Source organism: Agelaius tricolor, unplaced genomic scaffold (genome assembly GCF_023055355.1).
Source record: "Agelaius tricolor isolate 1412-34295 unplaced genomic scaffold, bAgeTri1.0.p SCAF_4, whole genome shotgun sequence".
NCBI lineage: Eukaryota > Metazoa > Chordata > Aves > Passeriformes > Icteridae > Agelaius > Agelaius tricolor.
In genome coordinates, this window is record NW_027269264.1 from 4,760,936 (window position 1) to 4,783,182 (window position 22,247).

The window sequence follows — 22,247 nt, forward strand, 5'->3', positions numbered from 1 at the left end:
AGGGGAAGGTCCTTATTGTCCTCAGAATAGAAGGAGTTATTTACTTGCTGATTTATTTCATTCCTCTCTGACTCTCCCCTTTACCTGTATTTTCTGAGGCTGAATGACACTGTGCTGACCAGTGAAAGGTTTGGCTGTGACTTTTGCTGCCTTGGCTGATTCCATGAATCCTTTCAGCACTGCACAGGTGGCCGTTTGGTGTTCCTGTAGCCACCCAGCCCTTAAGGTGCTTGATGCCGTGTGAAGGTGTCCTGGCTGCTCTCAAAGTCAGGTGCTTTGTGAGGACTCTCATGCCCTCATCTACGAGGCAGCTGTAGAAGTTTAGAAGGGACTAAACAGTCCAAGGACAGCAGGGATTTTGGTGACTATCTCTCCTAACTGTACAGCACAATGCTCCTATTTGCAAAGAGGTCTCATTTCCAGGCTATGTCTCAAAGCAGCCGAGATTTTGGGGTTTGTCTCTTCTCCAACAAGAGTAACCACTCATGATACCACATTCATATCACAAATTTTATAACCCTTCCTGGTCATGTAACTTCAGCTGTGGTTTAAAACTGCGAAAGTCATTTGTACAAATTGAGTCAGGAACCACTCAGGAAAACTTTGCATGACCTTCTGCTAACGTGACTCATGTCTGTGCTGGGAGGGGACCCTCAGTGAAAGAGAAAACAGCTTTGGATTTTAGCTTCTGTGTAGAGACTCTTGGGTGGTAAAAATACAACACTTTTGCAACATAGATCAATGGTTCCTCTGCTCTGCCATCACATGACCAGAAGGTTTCAGTAAAAGCTGTAAAAAGAAATATTTAGAGACTTGTAACAAACTCTTTAGCAAAGACATGAGAGTAGAGAAAATATTTGGGTTTTTTTTTATTCAGAGGCACAGAAAATAAGATTGGGCTTCTATCTCCTACCTATCTTTCAATAGCATTTGACACTTAAATATTGGTGTTGATCAGAATGTCCATAACTGATAGTAACAGGCAAGGTAGTTTAATAATCCTAGGTGAGGAGAAAGTGCTATGGAATAGTGAGGATTTTTTAATATGTAAATAACTGTTAGATTTATTTTCCTGCCACCTCTTAGGTGTTTTGCTGAAGTCAGGCAAATATTTTGATAACCCTTAAAAAAATTTAAAATTAAACTACTGAATTCTCTCATAAAATCTCAACTCAGACTAAACAAGTAGAATTTCATGACCATATGCATATAGATGTGATTGATGAGGTCACAGGTCACAGGAAGTGCAGATCAGTCATTCAGGTTCCTCATCTGGCAAGGCTAATACCCTGGTCTAAAGTACAGAGAAGTTTAATGCCAGCTTTGCCCCCTAGGAAGAGGCCAAAAGGTCTGGTACTGAAGCAACATTTCAGCTTGAACAGTCATCTAGAACATCTTTAAAACAGAGCTGTGAAATTGTGGGTGGGTGCACAGAAAACACAGATAAATACACATTTACTGTGTTTGATGAAAATCATTACAGAAAAAACCCTGTCTGCTAGCTGGACAATAAAATTTAGTTTTCTTGCTTTCCCCTGAGTAAGAAAGTAATGCAATTTTTCTAAAAACTGTTTCATTAAAATCTAATGGCTTTATGGTTGAGAAAACAGAAAAAGGGTTTGTTTGCTTATGTCTTCAGTGGTTAACCTGTCCTTTGGGCCCCAGAAGAGATCCAACCTCCTAAATTCCTGAAAAATGCATGAATTCTTTATCCTGTTAGTAAAGCTTAGACCATCACATTAGGGAACACAGCACGAACTTAGGCTAATCGGGCCCTGAAATGCCCATGAACTTCCCAAAGGTGCAATGAGCAGAGACCACTGTTAGTCTTTAGGATATTGCATGCAGCCTGGCAGCCACATTTTCATAAAGGTTAGGGAGCAGGACTACTTGGTTGCTGATGACTGATCTGAGCTGATGCTACCCTGTGGGCTCTCCTGGCAGACACAGTGCTCCTGCCCATCTGCTCCCCTTCCCAGCCAGGTCTCCCCACCTGCCACGGCTGGGCAGGAGGCTGGGGGAAATGCCAGCCCTGGCTGGTGTGCAAAAATACAGAGAGATACTTTAATCACTGAGCAACAATTTTCATCAGGAGCTGCAACACAGAGACAGAGAGTGTTATCTCTGGCCCTTTTTCCTTGCAGTGGATGGCAAGAGCAGCAAGCCCATTCATGCTCAGTGACATATGCCCAGGGTAACTTGTCTTAACTGACTATGTTGCTGTTAGCTGTCCCTAACTTTCTAGAAATACTCAGCAGAAAGTGTAGGTGTGGTAACAGAGGGGAAGGTGAGATTGTACTTGCACAGCTGCTGTACAGCACGGCCTGTGCTGTTTCCTGCTCTTTGAGACCAAGGGAAAGGCAGAGAGAAGAGGGTGGTCAGCAGAACTGAATTGTTTGGGGCATACTTGGAAGGAATTACAAAGTGCCCAGCCATGTCACCGATGCAGCCACAGCTGGAGTTTTTACTGACACATCTCTAGCAGATTACACCATTTTCAGAAATACTTAGGTGCCAGCATCTGTGATTTGCATCCTCAGAGTGCAAAAGGGGCTAACCACACTGGAAAGATAACTTCAGTGTAAAACATGAGCTCTACAGAACTTATCAGCTTCTCTGTTCCTTGGGTTTAGGAACACTTCTGACTTAATTTGAATTTTTGGTTCACCTGACTAGAGTGAACAGTTTTTCTTGATGATGATGATGATGATGAGGATGGTGATTGTTTTCTTAAAGCAAACACAGCCTCAGCCTTTTATTCCTCATCTCTTCCTCATTATATTGGGCCCATTAAAAAGAACATTTCAGTAATTAATGAACAAGAGATGAGATTTAGTCACCTGAGCGCTCCTATTAGCAAATAACTTCAAGCATGTTTTTAGTACTCCACCATTGTAACAGTTATGTCACCCTGTGATAACAACACTCTCTTGTGGGGAAAAAAAAAAGAAGAAAAAAGAGCATTTTCTGAAAATTTTCTACAGTTTCATCCTCAGAATTAAGACAAGATATCTGTTTGACAAGCAGAAGGATGGATCTCCTATCCCATCGATGATCTGACCTTGTTTTCACCTCTCCTCTGTAGTCTGGCAGCATCAATTCATCATTGTTAGCATGTAGGAGTTCAGTGTTTCCAGCAGACAAGCAACAAGAGAGTTGTCTCTACTTTATTCCAGGAGTTTTGCTTTCCAATCTAATGTTGTAAGTTCAGTCATTTATTGAGTTCAAAGCATTCCTACAGCTGTGTCCTAAAAAACCACTCGATGGGAATGGGACAACATTTTCTACTGTCTTTCTGCTAAGTCTCTGGCTTCAAAAATTAGCTTTTAGGATTTTCCATTAAAAAGCTGAAGAAGAGGGAAAAAAAAGATCACCACAACAAATACAGCAGAAAATAATCCTCCTGCACCAACAGCTATGGAACTTTCTGATTTTATTTTGCAACTCTGGTTCTATTAGATGGAGCTATGAATTAACCCCTACATTTCTTGACTGCTGTTACCATTTATTATTCATGTTGCTGTTCTGCCTGGAGGCCCCAGTCAGTGACTAAAGTTCTTTTGCTAAACCCTGCATAAGTCTGGAGTATAAAGACAGCCCCTAATCTGACCTCAAAAGTCTAACAGTTCAGAGTTTGGTCAAATACACCTTTTCCCACTTCTCTTGAGGCTTTCTCCTTATGTTGTCACATCTGTGCTCCATCTAATAGCTAAATAGTAACTAATAATTAAATAAGGGGAAACTACAGAAGCTTTAGTGTGTTTCCTTTAACTCAGCATCAACCCAGTTAATTCATAGTTAAATCTCTTCTGCACTCACAGATTTGAAGCCATGGTACCCTGACATGCACTTTCATACAAGCCTGCAAGAAGAGAGGATTCCATGAGCCCCCTTACTACCTCTCTATGATGGACAAGAAAAGAACACAAGCCTTGCATTTGAAGGTATTTGAGCTCTCCTATAGTTCTCAGTTTGCTTCCGTGTTGACTTCAAGTTCTGCTCATTGTGTTGAGAAACAGGAATTCCTCAGGTATGTACGTTGTAAAAGCAGTGAAGACTATTTTTATTTTATTTGCAGGAAGAGCAAAGGTTTGAAAAAAAAGTCTTTGAACTTGTGTGTGACAGCTTATCATGAACAGCATTGTTATCCTGTCAGAGAAAACAGAGTAACTTTAATTCCAACAGAAGAGTATAAGAACTGGACAGATTCTCATCTAAATTATATGGCATAGATATGAACAGTTCTTTGGTCTACCTGATTTATTGTAGCACAACTGAGCTCAAAGTAGGTCTTAGTATTTAATCTGCAGATTAATATTTTATTCATATTTAGAAATATTGTCAAAATGATCCAAGATATTAATAGAAAGAGACCAATGCAATACAGAAGCAAGTTGTTTTCCAAATCTCCCTCACAGAAATCTACTACAGACTGACTGCAGATTACTGCAACATATGAAATAGTAATAGCTTCAGATGCCTCAGATGAAATCCACAACACAAATCTATATTAAAAGATTTGGGTCAGAAATGTAACAAGTCTGTACAGGGTTTCTGAAGAAAAATGGCAGTGCCTGTGTGAATTTGTATGAAACCTTTATATTTGTTGTGATCCCAAAGAAGGAATCACAGGAACTGTTCTTGCAGTGATATTCCTGGGCTCAATGGTGTCTTGGGATGGCCAAGAGAAGCACATGAAGAATTATTGCCCATGTTGTACACTGGAACTTGGTTTTCTTTGTTTCACTAAGTGCTACCTTTTCCTGTCCCATTTTCAAAGGCAAAGGGGTGATTATGTATGCAACTGCTGTGTATGCAATATCACACCAAGACCAGGTTGAAGGAGAACTCTGTGTTGGACGGTCAAGGGCCCAAAATTCAGAACGACCAGTCTCCCACCTGTGTGGTCATTATAATAAATCTGTTAGGTGTATACTCATACAGAATTTTCCATTTGGTCCCTGTATTCCTTGTAGATAGACTAATACTCAGCTGTACCAGCTTTTCCACATTGTCTTTCCTTTACTGCTGCTTTTGCATTATCTTCCCTTTACTTCATGCCTTGCCCCAGGCCCTATTCGGTGCTTTCAGTGTAAAAGCCTTGCTCTGTTCTTAGGGTTGTTTACTTCTTCCTGGACTTTTCTGAGGCACAAATCAAAATTTCACACCAGAAGCAAAGAGAAACGGATTTTGTGTTTTGATCTCAAACAACTGTGTGCCTGCCCTGCCAAATGCTGAGCTAGTTGGCCAGGTCTCCTGAATAGCATGTGTTGAGGCAGGCATTGCAAGAGGCAATCCACAAGGACAAGCACAGAAACATGCAGAATCCACCCCACGAACAAGAGGTATCTAAACTGAACCAATGGCAGAAAAAGGAAGTCCTGCTTCTCTGTGGGGAATAGAATGCCCTAGGGAATAAGGGGCGGTGATATTTTCACTATAGAGAGACTCTACACCTTCCAGGGCTTGTGGCCCATTCTTCTTGCTGTGGATAAAGGAGCAGGGTTCACTCCTTTCTTTCAGAATGTAATCACTAATAGAAGAGAAGGAGGTGATGCTCCCAACTTTTTACTGGAAACAGTAGGAGTAAAAGGAAAACATGCATGGTCCATTTCTTATCCTCCTCCAGGAGTAAAAAGAATTGTCCCAGAAGGTTTACTAGTTTTTTCTGAGTTGGGAGAGACATTCTTTTCCCAGTTCATGGAGAATTAATTAAAAATATGTGACAAAAAGTGTCTAAAGACAAATGTTCGCAATTGGAGTTTGAAAATATCATTAATAAACCTTGGCTCCCCTTCTGCTGATACATTCCACAACCTTTCTCCTTCCCAGCCCTTCCACTTGCAGCAGCTTAATTTTTCTAGTCTTGGTGAAAAAGAAGTACTTTAGTTCCTCATGTATCCACAGAGATGTGGCACAGTGCCTCCTGTGCCTGGAGTGTGGGATGGAAAGGTACAGGCTCTCTGGGAAGAACAAGCAGGGGACATGAGGAGAGGGTGTCACCCTCTATGTCCATGACTGGCTAGAGTGCATGGAGTTCTGCCTGGGGATGGATGATGGGCCAGAATTAAAGGAATGGCAGGGACAGGGGACATGAGTCATCTACAGGCCATATAGGAACTACCTCATGTTCACAAGCCCTGGTCCTCCTGGGGGACTTCAACCACCCAATTATCTGTTGGGAGGACAATACAGCAGGGCATTAAACATGGAGTTTCCTGGAATGCCTCAATGGTAACTTCCTTCTCCAAGTGATAGAGAAGCTAACAAGGAGAGGTGCTGTGCTGGACCTTGTTCTCACCAAGAAGGAGGGGCTGGTGTGGGGTGTGAAGCTCAAGGACAGCCTGGGCTGCTGTGACCATGAAATGGTGGTGTTTGAGATCCTTAGGGCAGCGAGGAGGGGCAAAGCAAGCCCTGGATTTCAGAGCAGCTGTCTTGGCCTAGAGAGATCTGCTTGGTAGAGTGCCATGGGATAAAGCCCTGGAGGCAAGAAGACCCCAGGAGAGCAGGGTAATGTTCAAGGATCACCTCCTTCAGGCTCAGGAGCCTCCCAATGAACAGGAAGCCAAATGAAAACCTTAGGAGGTGTGCGCAGATGAATATGGAGCTGCTGGACACATTCAAACACAAAAAGGAAGCCTACAGAAGCTTGGAGCAAGGACAAGTAGCCTGGGAGGAATATGGAGAGATTGACTACCCAGGAATTAGATTAGAAAAACTAAATCACTGATACAATTAAACCTGACCAGGGACATCAAGGCCAGCAGGAAAACCTTCCATAGGTACACTGATGATAAAGGAAGACTAGGAAAAATGTGAGCCTTCTCCAGAAGGAAAGAGGAGATCTGGTTAGCCAGACCATGCCTGAGGTACTCTGTAGTAAACCCCATGGACTTAGGTAAAGCTCCATGGAGAATCTGAACAATAGGAATGCTGAGACAGCAACAGAAGTTCCTATCTCCCTGACCCCTGCCCCAAAGCTTATCTCTGTTACCCTATAGGCTATGTTACTTAACCCTTAGTATTGGTCAAATCTGGATCCCCCCGAACCCTATAAAAGAGGCATACTTTAGCCCATTCGACAGAAGAAGAGCTGTCGCTAGGACCCTTCACAGACTTCCCCAATAAAGCCATCTCTGTGGAACCGCCAGCACCTCTCCTGCTCCTCTCTCTCCATCTGCTGCAGCCACAGCTAAGGGCAACCTACCTAGCAAGCAAGAGCTGAAATCCTAAGAGAGCTTGTGGTCACTATAGAGCTGGCAATCACCAAGCTTACTATGGGGGTTGGCCCATGGCAATTGGCCTCGAGCTGGCTTGGTTCCGGGAACCCTGTCCCCCTGAGGACTGGGCTCCTTGAGCTATCTTGCACTGCTTGAGAATAAGGCCAGATAAGAGGCTTTATTTGTACTCAGTGACTTTTTTGCCTCAAGATTCACGAGTAAGTTCTCCAGTTGCACCACTTAAGTTGCAGAAGGTAAAGGCAGGGATTGGAAGAATGAACACCCTGAGCCCACTGTAGGAGACGATCAGATACAACAACATCTAAGGAACCTGAACAAGGTGCACAGGTCTGTGGGATCTGATAAGACAAGCTCAGGTTAAGCCAGTATGAATTTGAGATGGTTTGGCAGTCCTATGACTGGAAAAGGGGAAATGTAACCATGATTTTTAAGATATGGGGAACTTCAGGCCAGTTAGTCCAACCTCAGTGCCCAACAAGATAATGGAGCAGAAATTATGCTAAGGCAGATGAAAGCATAAGCAGGTTATTGGTAACAGCCAACATGGCTTCACTAATGACAAACTATGCCTGACAAATTTAGTAACCCTTTCACTACAGGGTTACAGCGTTGGTAGATAAGGGAAGAGCAAGCAGCATCATTTACCCAGACCTGTGCAAAGCATTTCACTCTGTCCTGCATGACAGCCCTGGTGATGAGAAGCTCAACGTGTCTTGGCAGTTGTGTGCTTACAGCACAGAAAGCCAGCTGCATCCTGGGCTGCATCAAAACAGGGACCAGCCAGGCAAGGAAGGTGATTCTTCCCCTCTATTCCATTCTTGTGAGATCCCATCTGGAATACTGTGTCCAGCTCTGGGGCGCAGAGCATAAGAAGGACATGGGCATGCAGGAGGAAGGCCACAGGACGTGCTTGTGGAGCACTTCTCCTCTGAAGAGCAGCTAAGAGGGATGGTTGTGCAACACAAAAAGAGAATACTCCAGGGAGAACATACAGCAGCCTTCCAGCATCCAAAGGGGCTACAGGAAAGCTGGAGAGGGACTGCCATGTAGTGACAGAAAAAAAGGGTAATGGCTTCAGACTGAAAGAGGGTAGGTCTAGATAGATATAAGCAAGAAATTCCTTACTGTGAGGGTGGTGAAGTAGTGGAAAAGATTTTCCTGATAAATTGTGAATGCCCCATCCCTGGAAGTGTTAAGGGCAGGTTGGATGGGCTTTGAGTAATCTGGCCTTGCAGAAGGCATCCCCATTCAAGGCTGAGAGCTGGAATTAGATGATTTTGGAGTCCCCTTCAAAACAAATTACTCTGATTCTCTGCTTCATGGTGTCAAAATGGTGGCAGTAGAAAAGGCGAAGTAAAGTTCCTGTGTAGAAAAATTTACTGACAACAAGTGATTATTTTGGGGGAGTGAATTACTATTTTTATTGGAGTGAATTATTATTTTTACTATCTTGTCAATCTTTTGCCTTTGAAAGAAATTATAAGCATAAGGCCAAAGCACTGATGAGTCATTTGTGAACAAAGATGCTTTGCAGTGATTCTCTGAACATGCAATTATGTGCAAATATACATGCTTCCCCACAGACAATTAATCTGAGGATCAAGGGCTGTGATCACAAATTTTCTTCAAGGTTGCATTTAATTTGTTTCAACTATGCTTTTCAGCACATAACTACACCACATATTACTAAGCACAAAATAGTGCTACTAGCAGCAAGACACACTGTTAACAGCATATAAGAAAAGGCAAAATTGCTTCTAGAGTCACACTCCCCTACATTAATAAACCTTGAAAATGTGTTTATAAACCCTGGGACAAAGAGGAATGAAAAGACAAAGGCCATCAGTAGTAAAAGCTGATGTTTTCCCAAGGCAGCAACTTCAAGAATAAATTCCCTCTTTAGCCCTCACTCCTTTCTACCATTCTTCTTGTCACTGATGAATTTGTTGCCATGCCATATTTCCAAGTAGGACATTATGAAGTGTCCACTCATTCAAGAGTGCATCAGGAAACGGGAAAATATTCTTTTAGATAAAAATCAAAAAGGAGTCACAACAAAAGATAAAATGGTAAGACCTCCTACTACAACATTAAAAGTCCACTTAAAAATCTTATTATCAATTGTCCTTTACTGTGCTGCTCCCCTTCATTGTGTGAGTTGTTTGCAGCATGGCAAGCTTCCAAAGCTATTTTCCAGGAGCTTTGCAGCAGATGTGATAATTACAAGATGTGCCATCGTAGGATTTTTGACATTTATCTTTTTCCCTTAATTTCATTTTTACTACCTTTCTGTTAAAGACAGCATGCATTGTGGCCATAAACTGCACAAATTCTGTATCTTATGTGGCAACCAAAATTAGAAAAGGTAAAATTATTTAAATTTTCAGTAAAACAGAGAGAAATAAAAAAATTTACCGCAATAGAAGAATGCTTCAATAGAAGCATTTAAAGGCTCCCTAGTGGGGTTGCTTTTCACCTCCTTCTAATCTGTAATTTTGGTAGTAATACTAAATTAGAATTTGTAGGAGATTTTCAAGTCCAAAATTAGATCAGGTTAATAATAGGATTCTAAAGAAATCCAAGGTTGTTTCTCTCCATTTTTTCCTTGGAGCTTTTAAAAACTTACTTCCCCAAAGAATCAGGCTCTGTGGCATGATTAATTCTTGCTGGCAAGAAACAAGAATGCTATGACACTTGCTAATCAGAAGGGAAAAAGGTGGGAAATAGTCACTCATCTGCTCTGAAAGAAGGATTTCTGTAGCTAAGGATGTGAATATTAATAAATCAAAACTGGAATTGACAATTAGAGTAGACAGTCTGTGGACAAAGTAGCAGATGTGGCTATTCTTTTTAGCTAAGAAAAGAGGATCTTGAGCAAAGGCACTGTGCTTCTCCTCCACCCCACCCCCCACCCCCTCGGAATATGACACTGTGAACACACACACAAACACACACACACACACTCATCACCAGGGAAGCAAATTTGTCGAGTGGCAGAGAAAGAGAATACAACCTGCAAAACACAGGGAGAAGTGGGGAGAAGGACATATGGTGATGTTTTGCTGTGCTTGATATTGTCTTGACATGAAAGACAACTCTGCAGGAGGATTTGCAATGCCCATCAACATGCAAAAGGCAGCTTTCAGCTAAGCAGTTCTGATAGCATTCAATGGCTAACAGGCATGGAGAAGTGTAGGCCACCTGGGGTCATTGAATAATTAAATTCAATCCTGATTTTCTCTCCTTCACTGTGGAAAGAAAAAACCAACAAAACACAACAGAAACAAACTAAAAACAATGAGCCCTGACGTCAGAAAACCAAACAAATCTGCAGGTTTTCTCACATAATTAGTTACTTAACTTCTGTTACTACTTCTGGTTAAGCTTTTGTGCTCAAACCTAGAAGCTTTCACATCAGTTTCATATCTCTGTGTGAGATGTCATAGCATAATAAAAGACCCAGAGGCAAAACTTCAGGAGACGAGGCAGGGGGAGGGGAAAAATTCTATTCCCACCTGAGCTGTTGAAACTACTTGCTCCAGTTGCTCTTGTCGAATTATTTTGCATCAGAGTTCTTTCAGGCTTGCAAAACACTCAGCACACAGAAAACCAGGCTTCCCTGCAATCAGGAGAACTTTAAAGGCTTCTGGACATCATAGGTTGCAGAGCTGGGTAAGAGTTTCTAAAGAGCTGCACCTAAGTAAAAGCCAACATATGTTTTTTGTTTTAACTGCAGTGTGGCTCAGGTGGGAAGCAGGTTTCAACACATGAAGGCAAGAGAATTTGGCTTTCCAGTTAACCTCTGCTTCTCATAGTATGACTATATGAAGCCTTATTCTTGTGTAATGATTTAATTATGGAACCAAGCATTTTTATGCAGGTAGAATTTTGCATATCTAAATACTATGCATTCAAACTGATTCCATTAACTTTGCTTCATTAATGTAAAGATTTCAGGCTTTTGAAAGTCACAGCTCATGGAAAGACTCCCTTTTTAATGTTTATTAAGCTAGATTATAATACCTTCTGAAACTACTAGTAGCAGTAGTAGGAGGAGGAGTACATAATCATCATCCTCAGTTCTAACATAATATTACCATTTTTTCATCTTGAAAATAACTTCCAAGCACTGCACATGAGGTGAGGGCAAGTCCCATTATTTACACTTTAAGATATTGAGGCAAGAAACTAAGACTTTACTATATTACATCTAGTATAAAACCTTAGTTGCTGAAAATATTTTACCTTGTGTTCCTCTACTGTTTCTACTCATTCAGCTCCAAAATACCAGAATCTCTGCTAGTGAAATTTTCAAGCTAGTTAGCCAGTACTGCTAACCCTACACAAGTTTTTCATGCATCTTTCCTGATTTCAAACGTATTTGTTATTGCCTTTTCCTTTTGTTAATCTACAATGTGTTCAGCAGTTTCCAGCAGTCAAAGAGAAATTTCTCTTCTATATCTCCTTTGGCCTAGAAAGAACTTCTGACTGTTACTGATGTTGCCCTGCAAATTATTGAGCCTGAGGACCCACTCATAAATTTTGTGCTGCCCTCTGCACAAATACTACTAAAAAGACAGTTCTTGTTAGGAGGAGCTGCACTGTACAATTTAGGTAGTGCTTATAAGGAGCACCACCTTTACTGGAGTTTAGGAGTAATTTAATAAAGCTTGAGGTTCGTGTGTTTCTCACTGGAACCTGCAGCAGGCATGCATGAGACAACATGCCCTTTATATGCTTGCATTCTTAAGAGGCCTAAATTCAAAACTTAGATGAAAAAATCTTTTCATCTTGCTCTGTTTGTATTTCTGCATTCCTCTCTTATTTTAGTATTTCACCCTAAAATTGTAGTACTAGATTTTGAAAGTATTCAGAGGATAGTGTTAGCATGACATCCGTTTGACAATGTAAAAATGTGTTTTGCTATATTTTTTTCACCTTGAATCAAAAAGCACAGTACTTAGATGTCAGTGGCCTTCTTCAGGCATACTCTAGCAAACACCAGAGTATTTTGCTGTGGGGTGGGCTGACTGGCTTGATTGCCACCGGCTTGTTCTAGAGCTGTTAATTGTGTGTTATTTAAGCTATAGTTTATTTTATGGAATTCCAATATTAACAATACTTACTTCCATTTGAAAAAAAAAAAACCAAATTAAAGACAGACTATGTACTAAGACATAAAATGTACTGATATATACTAGGACATATAACGTAATGGGGGAAAAAATGAGGGCATTGTTTAGGGCATAAACAACACAGGCATTTCATCATTTCATGAGCTTAAAACATGCCTTTTTTTCTTGTGCTTCTGCTTCTGTAGCACTGTAGTCCTGTACCTCATGACTCCATGAGTATGAGTTAATATCCCATACATTACTGGTATGCAAAAGAAAATTTGACTGTGAAATGTTAAAACATACTCCAATATAACAGATACACATTTTATAGTCATTTGTTTATTTCATTGTTCAAGTGAATATTTGCCTCTGGCTCAGAGACAGTGACTCTCCAGCCAGTAGTATCCTTTGGCAGCCTCAGACAAAAACAGCCTTCTTGGCAAGGGAGATATGTTCCACCACTCACAGATTGTGACCTGCTGAGTCCCTGCTGCAGCCAGGGCTCAGGGCAGAAGCTGCACAGACACACCCAGCTGCAGGGAGAGTCAGGGACATCATTGGAGGCCCAGCGAGCAGGGTGAAGATTGAGACATTGATTAGGCACCCTGGTTTCACACCTACGACTCATTCACTTTTTGGTGTCTGAAACACCCCACAATTATTAGCTCCCTGGGGCTGAAAAGAGTAGCACAAAATATGTCCAGCAGCTATTATCTATTTAAGACCTGATTAGATGTGACTTTTTGCACTCTGCCTAATTTCCTTTTGTAACCACATAAATTGGAATTTTAATTTATTGGGAAATTATTTTCATTTTATTCTAAACTGGCTGAAAATTCAGATTAATGTTTAGGTATGTGCGTGGGAATCTCTCTCACCACACCTGAGCCCTTCTTCTTCCTTCCCTCATGTGCTGGAAACCTGCTGACTGTAAAAATTTATTGTAAAACTTTCTGAAAAGATTCAAAAAGGAGAAGAAGATAGCATGGAAAACAAGTCCAACAGCATATCAGTGAACTTGAATGAAACTGTGAGATGCAGTACAGCGTCATAGGCAGTTGCCCTTACTCTTTAACCAAACAGGAGCTGTCATATATGCAAGTCCTTTGAAATTAATTGTGAATTTTCTTGGGATCAGTTTAATTCTATGTAAATTCCATGCAATCTGTAGTTTGCAGAAGGTGGGGTTTATATCTGATACAGACCACAATTAACAAGATAATTCCTCTAGGTACAATTCTTCTTATGTCTCATGCCACAACAGCTGGGAGTAACTTACTATGTGAGTCATCCCATTGAGATCCATGTAAAAACTACTGAGTAACTCCACTACAATAGGCCTTCAGATTAAACTGAAGATGCTCTTTGGTTCAATTACACAAATAATTAAACAATAAGAAAGTGGTAAGACCAACTTCCACCACTCTTAGACTAGTATAGCCACACATAGTTCATTGTATCATGAACATTATGACTTCATGACACTAGAAAAATTACATTTTTGTTAGCCAGAAGGAAGACTGCCATTATGTCTCCCACTAATTTTAAGTCACAAGCCTTTACATGATTAAATTTGCAGGAACTCAGCTTCCCTAGTAAGGCAAACATTCTCAGAAAAGCCAGACGTCAAAATGAAAGATGAATTTTTCAGGAGTATTCAGTGCTTAGTAGAGTTCCTGCATGATACCTCTGTCTGTGTTTTCACAAGACTTCAGCATTTAATGTGATGAGGAAATTATTTTGTGAATGTTGATCTATTTTGAAAATCCTGGCCATAAGGTAATATTTTCAGAAATGTCAAAGACATTGTTTCAGAAATTAAAATATGATCTCAAATACACAAACAGGTTCCCATGAACAAACAAATCAGGATTTACCAGCATAATAAAATGCCTGCAAGAGCATTTGGGAGAACACAAGGGCCTCAGTAACCAGTTCACTGACTGGTAAAAACAGCATATAAAAATCACAGGACATCTTCAACACTCAGAAGCCTTCAACTTCTGCAGAAAGCAGGAAAGTAGATATTTTTGAAAACAGGAAGAAACCTCTTATCTGCAGGTTACTTAGAAGTTTAAAACTATTTTAAAATGTGGCTCTAAAGCTCTTTTGACCTATAGTGGGTACATTCTTTAAAGTCTTCTGCAAGCATGTATTCAGCAGACAAGGATGAATGATAAAAAACTTCTAGTTATTTTAATAATATTCCTTATTGTCTGCTCAGATGTTGTCTACCAGGAGTTATGTTCTCAAAAGCAGGCAAATACATTTGCTGATGTGTTCCAGGAATCATCTTTTAATCTATGGCTCATTCAGAAACAGTTCACTGCAAATATTCAGAAATGAAGATCTATCATTTAGTTAAATAAATTACATGATACTATTTATTTTTACCTGAATAGCTGATTCAGATGACTAAACTGCGACAGGAAGATTCTCAGAATGCATTCTGAGTGTAAAATCACACATTTGTAAATACAAATGCCATTAGGAACTTGCTGAGAGTTATATGTGCAATAAGGGGCTCATGTACCCACATGAACATGTCTTCATGTCCAGCTCCTTGGCTGTTGCAAGTCCGAGAACTTCTGTGAGAGCTGAAATTCTGGCCCATATCTTTAACTTCAATTTTCAGAGCTATGTAAATTGAGTCAGCTTGTATTTGCATCTTCCTCAAAGTGCTATAAGGAGTGCACTGCATGTTTAAATGGATGGTGGGCTGCACAGAAAGCAGATCCACATGCATCTCTGTGACAGTCTTCCCACTAACATAATAAATTAATAATTAAAGCTACTCCCAGGTATCTTAGTTCTAGCTCTTAGCCCAGCTGTAGCCAGCTTGGAACACTGCTTCAGGGTAGACACAATTGATTTAAATTTTTTAAGGGCACTTTGTGGGGCATCCGCACCAAGATACACCTCTTGCTCAAGCCCCTAATTGCATCAAAGAGGTTGGTGCAGCTGCACCCTCCTCACCTGATTCTGACTTTGCTTACTCTCAAGCAGGAACTGCTAAGAATGCCTCCGAATTTCAGAAGTGTAAACTGGGTATAGATAAAGATCATAATCTCTTTTGAGAAAACTTAATAGGCATCCAGATTGGCCTGTGCTCTGCCAGGGCATTAGTCACTTTGAAAACGATGATAGTGCAGCTTTAGTGAGCTGCACTCCTGCGGTCTGCTTTTTTTTCCCTTAATGGAGTCAGCACACCAAGGCAGGTCACACAAGATAGTGTGGACTGAGTCACTGGTTCTCTTACCGTACTTGTCCATCAACAGGTCTGCCATTTGAGGGATGATACTTCACCTTTTAGGGCTTACTCATACATTAAGGGTATGCATTAATATTTATCTCCCTTGAGAAGTCCTGCATCACTTACAACTCTCTGAGACACATGAGAACCAACAAACAATCCAGTATGACCACTGTTGCCTCAGCACGTTAGATTATATAGTAAGAAAATTTACCAGAGGGGCATGCTTGCTGATAAACATTGTGGCACAGAGTGGTTCAATTAGGCTGCTTAAAATGTTGACAAAACTATGCATCCCTATGTTATCTGCAAAACAATCTACAGCATAAATTACTGTACTGTATTTGGTATCTGGTAACATACGTGTCTTAGCAGAAGAAACTTTTAAACAATGATGTGTTGATGAATACTTCCAAAGAAAGCTCCCATGCACTCCCATACTTAGCTGGCTGTATACACTGTGTGTTTAACTATATCACTGAGAAATTTACTCAATGGAAAAAAAAAAAAAAAAAACCAAAACACTTTTTCTCTACTAAAAAGCAGACACCACAGCTTGTTAAATGAGTAACATTTCTGAAGGCAGAAGCTTCTTACTTGTGAGAGTAATGCAAGCATATCAAGCAATATGGAAAGACCTAAATTCATTTTCAAAATTCAGCCATGGGAGGAATTTGCAACCACGATTAAAATACTAGGGTAAATCAGAAAAATTGCTCCTCTGCGTGTGTAATTGAAGGGCCAATTAAAATAATTAGAGAAATAGGTGTACAGAGAGCTGTTCATAACTCAATTTTTCATCCCTCAAAGCCCTTTGAAAAATATAGCCCTAGCAGGATTTTCTGAAAATGATGACATATTGTTCCTTAAAATATACTAAACTATACTGCCTAGCATTCTACACATAAGGTAAAGGCAGGTTTGAGTGTCAATATTCTAAGACAGAAATATTATACCTGTGAAATAAGTGATAATGTGTGTGACATGACAGCAAGAATCTAAGTGCCTGGGAGAAATCCTCTCTGTCAAGAAACTTCTAGATGTAAGAAAGATGAACTCTGCAAGAGAGGGAGATATACAGCTCAGGGATAGTCCAAACTTAGTTGATGGCAAAATTGTAGTGAGTGCCTCCAAGTTCTGAGCAATTTTTTTCCAGCAGAATTACATTTTAGAATTTTGAAGTTAGTTACAGGTATTGCAGATCTCCTAAAGAAGATACAAAAATTAAGTGTGTAAGCCTTGATGTGTATGCCTGATCAGCTGCCTCGAGGGATAATAGATTTCAACAACAGCACACAGGATATAGTCCTTTCTGGAGGTTTATTGCCAGGCTCATTCATTCTGTTGGCCTTATTTAAAAAAACTATATAAAACTATATATAAACCAGAGCTCTATCTTGCTCTAGTTTATGCTTCACTAAAGTTATTCCAACATAAAACTAGAGTAAGGTGTGAATCAGCTCTTAAGATTCTGAAATGTTTTCAACTCAGTTGTGGCTGGTAAATCTTGCTGTGGCTGACGCACTATTGATTTTGCCCAAACATTTCTTTTTAATTGATTTGAGCTATAGATATGCTTTACAGCAATTGAGGAAATAAGAATTGAGTATCTAGCAGAACAATACAGTCTGTAGACCTCTGGTAATTGGGATGACAGTTTATGTGGTCCATTTCTTTCTCTGTTTTTACCAGTGTATGTAAATTAATACCCTCTGCAGATTTGCTTTTACTGTGATGGATGTAAGAAGGTGTAATGATCTAATAATTCTCATGCTGCAAGGCAGTTAGGTATAGCTATTGCAAATTTAACTAAAATTATATGGACAGCACCTGAGAGTTATTGATTTTGAGCACCCACGGCTCTCTCTGAAATCCATACAAGGTCAGGCCACTCATCATTTCTGAAAGTAGGCTTGTAATGTATTCATGACAAACTTTGTAGATACAAGCCAGCCTGTGAGCGGCAGCACTAATTAGGCCTCATTTCAGGAAGACTCTGTTCACACTTGCCCTGCCTACCCTGCAAAAACTCCCAGTCCTTCCACCATGGCCTTCTCTCACCTCTGTAACCTCAGTTTCCCCTGCTCTGTTCCTAGAGCTGCCTCAGCCCACGCTTCCACCTCTTCCTCCAGGTATCCCCTGCCCCATTCCCTCCTTAAAATTTCTTTCTTCTACACCTCCCCTGAGGCACTATACACTTACCTCTTATCTCCTTTCCAGTTCTTTTCTACACAAAGTGAAAAAAAATCTGATTCACTGATTTGCTGATGGGCTTGAAGTTATTTGACCAGGTTTGCTGGCCAGCTGGCAGACAAAACACAGCAGGTAATTATTTAAATCATGCTGAAACTCTCCCCTCATTTGGAGTACTTATTTAGCTCTTTTCCCTGTCTAGCTGCCAGTTTTCATGAAACCTGGGGGAACAGAATATATCTAAGGCTGATACCTCTCTGATAAATTGAGTTGAAATAAGCCAACAGAATCAGAAGTTATAGGAGGGCAGGACAGAAAAAGCAAATGGGCAAGTAATACTATTATGCAAGTCCTATTTCCTTAGGAAGTCAGGCTAATAAAACATGTAGGCAGATGTTAATTTTATTTTTGTTCTCATGACCTTTTCTGTCCACTTGGATCCCAGTTCCACAACTTCACCCATATTAGAAGACCTGTTTGCCCATTCAGTATCTCAGTTACACCTCAGTGCAGCTGCATGCAGACATCACCCATGGGCCCATGGTCTACGTGGTCTCTACCCATGTAGAGATCAAACAAGCCTCCATTTCCTTTGGACAAGCCACTGGCTTTGGGCAAGCACTTTTTTGTTATAGTGACTGTGCATGGTCTTCTCTAATACTGTTAACATCCTAGAAAACAGGTACCTCATGCAGTAAAAACTTCCATCATCTTCTTCCTTGATATTGCACAAATTTCTGGTATCTAACCCCATTAACAATAACCTTGCAGTCTTATCAGTCTCTTAGTGTTATATTTTATGGTGTGCTTAGCATTGCAAGGGATGCGTGTGTTTTTTTGTTTTTCTTCTTAGGTAGCAAACTAAATATTTTTGTCATTTTCTTCTATTATAAATGCTTGATTTTTTTTTTTTTTTTTCACATCCCAGCAGCTTTTGTAGGTATCCATAGAGATGAATCATATAGACATAAACTGAACGATGATTCTTCCTCCTTGTATGGGAGATAGATGTTGATTCTCAGAATTTCCAGAGCAGTGTACAAGCTTGTGAGAGAAGATTGTCCAGTTGTAAACATGGATGTGCTTGTTTGCCTAGGGCAGCTGTAGTACTGTGGTTGGCACAGCAGTGCTAAATTTTTTCATGAGTAGTAAAATAGAGTTCATTGGTGGTCCTGTAGATTTTTCCACAAAAGGAAGGACTTTTGTCCTACTGTAGACAAATTCCATATTGAGAAATTTCTGTGAAATTAATGCAATATGGTTTTCTTGCCTTCTTGCCTACAGAGGTTGAAAATTTCTTATAGCCTCATCTAAAAGCACTGGAAGGAACGGGGTTTAGAGCATACCCTCCATGGACTAGTGCATGCTGCCCTTGAGACCAGTCCTAGCTGAATGCAAAACTCACAATGATTCCATAAGCATACCCTAAATAGAGTACACATGTATTGCAAGAGGATTCTAATCACCACAAATGGTTCTGATTATAGCTCCCCATCACACTTGAAGTCATCTCAGTACTGTCACTTCTGAGGAGGCATTGTTCTGCCCAGCCTTGCTGGTCCACTAGCCCTTTCCCCACACTTAAAGCCACTGGGATGTCAGACCAGCAGCAACCACAGCCAGATAGCTCATATCAAACTCCAGTGAAGCAAAGTCCAGGGTACAAAAGCGGTGTTCGGTTGCAGCTTCCCAGTAATGCCTTCCCAGTAATGCCTGACCTTCCAGCTTTGTGCCTGTTGGCCTGAAGGCAGATAGGCAAAGGGAAGAAGCACCTTCCACGTACAAGTTCAAGGAGATGTCACCTGTGGTGCTTCATCTCTCCAGAAGGCTACAGAACTCAATAGGAATGGCTGGGGGCTTGGTCCACAGAACCTGAACTTCTCCCAGCCCACCATGAGGCATGGAATTGTTAGTTTGCCAAGTCTCCTCAACAGTGTGGGCTTAGAAAATTTTGCTGACATGAAGTTGGAAAGCAAATAACTTTCTTGGACATATCCTCAATTTGTCCAGATTTAATGGAGCCCTTATTCCTCTGAGGGAACTGAGAGAAGTCCTCTACCAGAGTAGATTAACTTTACCTATCCCTGAGCTGTGAACTTGAGAAGGATTCAGCAGGAATGGCAGATGGGAAAGTTATCACTACCTCTTTCCTCCTCCATGGGGCCCCATCTTTGAAGGCTTGGCAGCCTGGTGCTTGGCTCCCTCCAGTCCTGCCACTGCTAAATGCTCCCCTAAAAGGGGAAAAGAATGGCTGCTGGAGAAGGAAGCGTGTTCAGCTGTAGGGAGCAGCCCTTGTGCCAAAGCCATTGCCTGTGCTCAGAATGGCAGTCTCTGTCCCCAGAGCTGTCCCCCAGGGGCTGTCCCAACTGCACTACGTGCACAGCCTGCCCATGGCCAGCACTAGGCTGAGTATGTTTCACTGGATCCAGGCTCAGCTGCTCTTGACCAGAGAGCTGGGGCAGCAATTAAAAGAAGTTGGTGTGGAATGATGTCTCCTTCTGATGCAGATACGCCTTTCCCTAATTGCTGGGGTAATAAAACAGCTTCCAGCTTGGCCCAGCACACACCCATAGTGTTTCTGACCATCCTGTTCAGCCACATTCCACTCAGAAGCATACCAAAACTTTTGGCAGGTGTGAATGGTTGTCTGCTGAGTGTGGCAGAGGACCTGAGCTACTCTTCTCTTTGCAATTTCACTTAGCTGATTCTACATATCTGTGTATTTGGCAGCTCTGAAGGTGGAAATCAGCACATGATTTTACACATTCAGCAAAAAAGTCTTTAGTTTGTTTGTAATGAGACAGCTCTTCAGAAGGGCAGTTCAGAACACTTGTAGAGCACTCCTGGGAAGGATCGGCCTCTTGCTTGAGAGAAGGCAAGTCTGGGTCTAAATGTGGGCTCCAGTAGAACTTAAAAACTACAACACCCATAATATTATCTCGGGTATATGTTGTCTTCGACCCCAAAACCTCTAGCTGTGCTTCTACAGGAAAGGAAACTAGTTCTAAATCTCAGTTGGGAGCCATAGAAAGCTCAATGGATCAATAAACTCAAAGATGAGAAGTACCTCACAGTCAGTTTAAAAATTTGGTATAAAAACCAAGATTATCTTCTCTGGGTTACCTAAACTAATGATAATCCAACAGTTTGGAACAGATCCTGAAAGAGATTTATTTAATGATTCATAAAGGCCTGGTTCTGTGTGGTGACACTTTATTTCCATGTAATCTGAATGAAGAGGGTCTTCCTACATGGTGCAGTTACAACCTCTGTGGAAAATCTGATTGTAAAAAGCATGTTGCACAACCATCCTGAGAAGTAGGATGGTAGAGAGGGCTGCACAGGAATACTTCTCTATACCCAGGTATCCCATCTCATGAACAGTACTGGTACTACAGACATCAGTTAAAGGAGCCAAGAAAAGTCCCATAGTTAATGCTGTTTTCAGTTATTACCCTAAAAGTGATTCTGCTTCATCCCAACTATTACTTGACAAATTTTACACATTAAAATGAAATAGTTCCATTTGATTTACATGTTTGCACAATGCAGTATAATGGAATAATAAAGAAGGTCCTTGAAAGAATCTGAATGATGCTGGAGCTCTCTTCATTTCTCAGAGGTAAGGGCAATAATGGGACCGGAAGGTGTAGGGATCTACTTCCCAGAACTTCTTTTTTCTCCTTGACCAGCATCAGATGATATTTGTGACTGCATAAGGAGAAACTATCAAGACTTCTCAGCTGTGACAGTCCTGCAAGCCAGAGGGACTCTGGGGTCCTTGAATACACAACAAATAGCAAACAATTGTGCCCTCTGAATATTTATAAATTACTTTCACGAATGACAATGCAGACAGCATTTTACCACATCTTCGCCTTTGCCCATTTACTCTCCAGCTCTCTCTGTAATTTGCTGGAGGGCCCTGCAGTGAGGGAATAATTTTGGGACCTTCAGACTTGAGGCATGGTCTCCCTCTCCTCCAGCCATAAGGGCAAAGGCCTGATGATGCTTTATGTGTGTTTGGATGGAGGCCCTCCATACATGGGTGCTATCTCTGAAGTGTGCTGGAGTACATTCCAACCTCTCTATTTTCCTAGCTTTCCCTCACTGCAGCTCTTTTAGACACAGATGATCATCTGCAGAGCTTGTTCCCATAATAGCTGAATCTTGACTAAAATAGTTCACCTACTAATTGCCCATACTAGAGATCCTATACCTGTTCTTTAATGTGCACAATAATAATATGAAAGCAACCCTCCCATTAGCCTAGCAACAGCCAAATTATACCAAAGATATAAAGAAAAATGACTTAGACTTCTATGCTTTGCAAAAACAAATCCTTAGGGGACATTTAATTGCTAAATGTTCTGAAGCTGCAGCTGAACAAAAATAACAATTCAGTGGATACAGACCAAAAAGAAGAAAAAAATAGAAGTCCAT